This window comes from Oryctolagus cuniculus, chromosome 20 (genome assembly GCF_964237555.1).
Source record: "Oryctolagus cuniculus chromosome 20, mOryCun1.1, whole genome shotgun sequence".
Classification (NCBI taxonomy): Eukaryota; Metazoa; Chordata; class Mammalia; order Lagomorpha; family Leporidae; genus Oryctolagus; species Oryctolagus cuniculus.
The window spans coordinates 19,597,756-19,603,442 of NC_091451.1; the positions used below are offsets into that span (position 1 = coordinate 19,597,756).

The window sequence follows — 5,687 nt, forward strand, 5'->3', positions numbered from 1 at the left end:
GTGTTTCTTCCTAGTGATTTTCTAGAACTTTCTTCCCCCTTCTCTCATCCTCACCTTCCAATTTAGAAATAACCTCCCATTCAATTCAGTGACTCACAAAAAAGCCTGTAAAAGGAAAGTGGAAAAGCCGAAATAACTTGAGATGTCTGACTCATTCCACTGAAGGAAAAATCAGACATTGACCATGATAAGATGGAAACCAAGACCAGACATATAAGGCAAACCTGAGCTAACACTCCCCAGCAAATGAAGTAACATGCAAATGTGAAGACGACCACCAGAGAGAATGAGATGGCACCACGGCCTTTAACTACACGACCAGCGCTTTCTTCTCTCTAGGCTTGGCAGTGTGCTGTACTCCCGATTTTAGGGCAAAGCTAGAAGGCAATTAATGCCCTGGCAGATAGAAAACAATAACATCATAGGAGGGCACGGCCATTATTATGGTACTTTGGGTAATAATGGCTCTTGCACAGCCACAGTGACTAGGTGCCATAGAGAACATAGAATTAGGCCAGCCTCACTAAGACGACTTGCCATCTAAGTTTAGGAATTCAACAAAATTACTACCCCGAAATCAGGTAGAAAATTGCCACAAAGTTCAGCTAGTCATTCTATTTTGTACACCTAAAAAAAAAGAAAAAAGAAAAAGACATTCCCAAAGGCTTTTGCTCATACATTCATATACACTTCTATCACTCTCATTCTTTGGGAAAATTGGTTAAGAAAAAAAATATAAAACAAATATGTACAATGCAGTAAGGGGGAGGGGGATCCTTAAAGAAAGGTTTTAGGGAACATGTTTTGAACCCAAAGAAGGCTATTGCGTTACCAAAGAGTGCCGTGCTGGGGATCTTGTTGCTTGTGCCCTACACTTTTCTTTTATGCACACGAGGTAACTCTATCGGGTAATTACTCCACGCAGCTTCTCTTTCCTTCCCTGGGTTCTGTGCTTCTCCACTCTCCCGGCCGCTTTTAGAAAGCAAGATCTGGAGTCTGGGAGTCTGCAGCTTTGTGTGGTGTGGATGGCTGTGGAGGTGGAGCAGATGGTATCTGTTCCGAGCCAGTTGAGCAAGACCAGGATGGCAGGTACCGTAAGAGCCAAAAAAGAAAAAAGAGCCTTTTAAAAATACACTTGACTGCAAAACAGAGGATTCCATGCAGTGTCCCAGTATCTGAGGACTGAGGTGGTATGCCTTGAGCGTCATGGGTCTGTGACGCTACTTTTTCTCCTGCTCTCTGTTCATAATTTCATTTTTCAACGAAGCAGAATCCCAGTCTCCTTTCTTTTCTGGTTTAGTCCACAAGGACAATCTCCCTAGGGAAATGCTCTTTTTTTCCCCCTCCCTTAATTCTACACACAACTCTAGTTCCAATTGGATTAGAGAAACAACAACTCGTGGAAAAGAAAATCACTCAGCTGGAGCACAAGGGCCAGAGATGCCCGCCACCAGCCATTGGAGACAAGCCAAGATACTTGATAAGAGCTGGTTTCCTGAGTTTGGGATCCCTCAGAGTGGAAGGCTGATAAGGATGAAGGGATTAGAGAGAAGGAAAGGAATAGAGGGGGAGGGGAAGAAAAAAGAAAGGGCCAGAAAAGGAGAGGGAGAAGGGGGAAGAGAGGGGAAGTGAAAGAAGAGAGAGGGCTGGGCGAGAGAGAGCAAAGAAAAGGGTATGGAAAGCCAGAAAGAGTCCAGAAGCCTCATCGTGGTAGTGCTGAGCCAGCCAAGCCCTGCCCCGCCCCTCCCTGGCTGTGGACTTTATACCTGGTTGCATAATTGCACCAGCAAGTGCTGTCTCTGCCACTGGTTAAAAGGCTAAGTGTGCCAGGGCTCAAGCCTGTGGGGCCGCTGTTCTGCCACCTAGAAATCCTTCCCGAGCTCAAAGCCTGCTGCTCTGGCAGCAACACAAAGCTGACGAGGAAGGAGATCCGCGCAGTCAGCCAAAGAGCGCATCTTCATTTGATTTCATAAAGGTGACCACTGACAAAAAGCTCTGGCTGAATGAAAGGGAGACTATCTGGGAAAAGACGTTTTTACCATCCCAGGCTGGGGAGCTTCCAGTATAGGGAAGTGCCAAGCTGCTTTCCATGTTAGAACGAGATACTGTGGTTTCAAAGTTCAAGGCTCTGATCAGGGATGGAAAGCAGGGGGGAGGGGATCCATGGGAGGGGTTATTCTCGAAGATGGAGTCATTTGCTTTATAATTCCAGGGCTCATGTGAATTTTAAATACCACACTATATTTATTTCAAGTGTATGCCTCCCTTCACCCACCTTGCAGATTACAAGGGGTCATCAAAAAGTTAATGGAAAATACATATTATAAAAAAGCTATGAGGGCTGGCACAGTGGTGTAGTGGGTAAAGCCGCCACCTGAAGTGCTGGCATCCCATATGGACGCCCATTCAAATCCCGGCTGTTCCACTTCGATCCAGCTCTCTGTTATGGCCTGGGAAAGCAGTGGAAGATGGCCCAAGTCCTTAGGCCCCTGCACCCACATGGGAGACCCAGAAGAAGCTTCTGGCTCCTGGCTTCGGATCCCTGCAGCTCTGGCCGTTGCAGCCATCTGGGGAATGAACCAGCAGATGGAAGACCTCTCTCCCTTTCTCTGCCTCTCTCTAACTCCACCTTTCAAATAAGTAAATAAATCTTAAAAAAAAAAAAAAGGCTATGCATGGATTTCAAATATTGCACGAGAATAAACTTATCTTTTAATTTTAATTTGATTCCATAGTTTAATTCCATGAACTTAAAGTGCCCTCATGAAGGCACTCAGCGTCTGTGACTCAGGTGGGCTGTACTGCCATTGCGCTGTGGCTGGAGCTCCCGGTTACTATCATCAGATATCCGGGTGGACGGCTCATTCTTCTGCAGCAGGGAGAGGGCCCTCAAAGCACTTAGCACCACTGAAGTTGTGTCCACCTCTGTTTTACATGCACACAAAGAATTTCCTGGAAACGTGGCTACACTCCAAGGAGTTCAGAGAGTAGAATGCCCACTACAACTCCAGTGTCCCAACCACTTGGAACCTCGTAAGAAAGATATTTGAAGTCAGACTCTAGAACACGATGTGTCAAAAAATAAAAATAAAAATCCTGGTTCTGCCATTTACTCACTGTGTGCCCTTGAGAAAATTGATTAACCTCCCTAAGCTATAGTTTCTTAATTTACAAAATGGGGTATGTATATTAGCTATCTTTGGCTACATACAACTAACCCCCAAAACCTGGTCACTTAAAGCAGTACAAGCTCACAGTTTCTGAAGATCAGAAATAAGAGAATGTTGGGTCTCCTAGCTCCGAGTATCTCCCAGGGCTCAAATCAGATGATCTGCTTCCTAGCTCGCTCGCATGGTCACTGGCAAGATTCAGTTCCTCACGGGCTTTAGATTCTGGTCTTCATTCCTCAGCCATTGTTCTCTGGCTTTGCGGGTTTTTCATAGAGCAGCTCCCAAGGTGGTAACTGACTTCATTGGCGCAAGCAAGCCAGGGGGCCAAGCAGAGGTAGAAAGCCAGCAAGACAGTCTCTTGTAAGCCAGTCCAAAAGTGGTTTCTATCACCTTTGCGACATTCTGTTAGAAGGAAGGCATTAAGTGAGGCTCGCGTTCAAGGAGGGATCACACAAGGATGTAAACACTAGCAGGCAGATCATCATCCAGAACCACCTTAGAAGCCACTGACTTTAGGGTAAGGGGAATAACAATAATACCTACCTGTGGTGTTTGTTTAAAAAGTAAACGAGAGGCTATGCTCCAGTTCGGGGCGGGCATATGTAATATACTATACAGGTAACTTATAAAGTAGCTATTATTACTATTAACAGTATTGTTGGAGATTCTCTCTTCTGGCTACTAAAAGGAAAACTTTTATGAGGAATAAATGAAATTATACACGTAATTCAGGACCTGACACATAGTAAGTACTCAATAGCCATTAATTACGCTTGACATTAATACTATGTGGTTTCTAACTGCCTCTCCAAGCTACTAGGAGGACGTGCCACACATTCTGCCCACTCTGGTGACTTTCCCAGGATGGTCTTATTTCCAGATCTCTTGCTTTGTTCTTCTGTGAGCACCCTACACTTGCCAGAGCACTGTTCCAAGAGCTGAGGCTCATAAAATAAAACCAGCAAAGCTGTGACCCAGTCTCATTTCCTGCCTGCCCTGTACCAGGGAGGATAAGCTCAAAACCAGCATGCCAGCTATTCCTGGCAGTACCTCCTATTTGCAGGAAGTCCAAAACTGGCTCCATCCAGGTTCTGGGACTTGGGTGTGTGACCTTTGCTGTTTTCAAAAGAAGCTCTCAGGTCAAAACAGCAGGTAGGGGGCCGGCGCCGTGGCGCAATAGGTTAATCCTCCACCTGCAGCGCCGGCATCCCATATGGATGCTGGTTCTAGTCCCAGATACTCCTCTTCCAATCCAACTCTCTGCTGTGGCCGGGAAAGCACTACAAGATGGTCCAAGTCCTTGGGTCCCTGCACCTGCTTGGAAGACCAGGAAGAGGCACCTGGCTCCTGGCTTCAGATTGCATAGCTCTGACCGTTGCGGCCATTTGGGGAGTGAACCAACAGATGGAAGACCTTTCTCTCTGTCTCTCCCTCTCACTCTCTGTAACTCTACCTCTCGAATAAATAAATAAAATCTTAAAAGCAGTAGGCGGGATGCTGCAGTGTGCCTGCAGGCCGGTGACTGGGTGGTATTTGATACAGTGCTGCAAGATTGACAAACTGGGGTTAACGTGAGATGATACAATATACGAGGATGAGGGTAGAAATGAGGCCATGAGAAGTCTTCCTGAGAACTTCATAATGAGAGGAGGATGTCTCGCACGAAGAAGAGGGCACAGGACCTGACCATGAGGCATCAGATCCTGCCTAAAGAGCGGCAGACAAAATATGAGGAGGATAAATTCTACCTTGAACCATATCTGAAAGAGGTTATTTGGGGAAGAAGAGAAAGAAGAATGGGCAAAGAAGTAATCATATAGCTGAAATCTGTGGATACAGCTGTGGCATAGAGGATAAAGCCGCCACCTGCCGTGCTAGCATCTCATATGGGTGCCACTTTGCGTCCCGGCTCTTCCACTTCCTATCTAACTCCCTGCTAATGCACCTGGGAAAGCAGTGGAGGGTGGCCCAAGTGCCTGGACCCTGCACCCATGTGGGAAACCCAGAAGAAGCTCCTGGCTGCTGGCTTTGGATCAGCCCAGCTATGGCCATGACAGCCATTTGGAGAGAAAACCAGCAAATGGAAGATTCTCTCTCTTCTCTCTCTCTGTAACTCTCCTTTCAAATAAAATAATTGTTTTTAAAAAGAAGTATTTATTACTTTAAATATTTATTACTTACAAATGTCTATTGTAAAAAAAAAAAGAAAGAAAGAAAAAGGCAGCAGCCGCTGACAAAGCCGGTCACTGTGTAGTCTGGCGACTCGGGCCTCAGCTGAGGATGAGAGAGGGGTCCTGCCCACTCTGCAGCCGGGATGAAGGTTCCCGAAAGGAAGTTCCTGAATCGGGGCTGGAAGCAGTAAGAAGCAAGAGACCAAGCCAAGAGCAATTTTGCAATTTTGGAAGAAGGGTGTCCAGTGTGCAACATGAAAGAAAGATTGCTAAGTGGTTGGAGGAACCCAGCAGGGCGGGGCTGAAGCTGCTTCCTTATAAGGCAGCCGGATATTGAAGGTTGGCC

General features: G+C 46.3%; 1 pseudogene; it reads left to right on the forward strand.

The window, feature by feature from the left end:
* Window positions 1–1,025: 1,025 nt before the first annotated feature.
* Window positions 1,026–4,982, forward strand: LOC127484638 (cytochrome b-c1 complex subunit 7 pseudogene; annotated as a pseudogene).
* The last annotated feature ends 705 nt before the right edge of the window (window positions 4,983–5,687 follow it).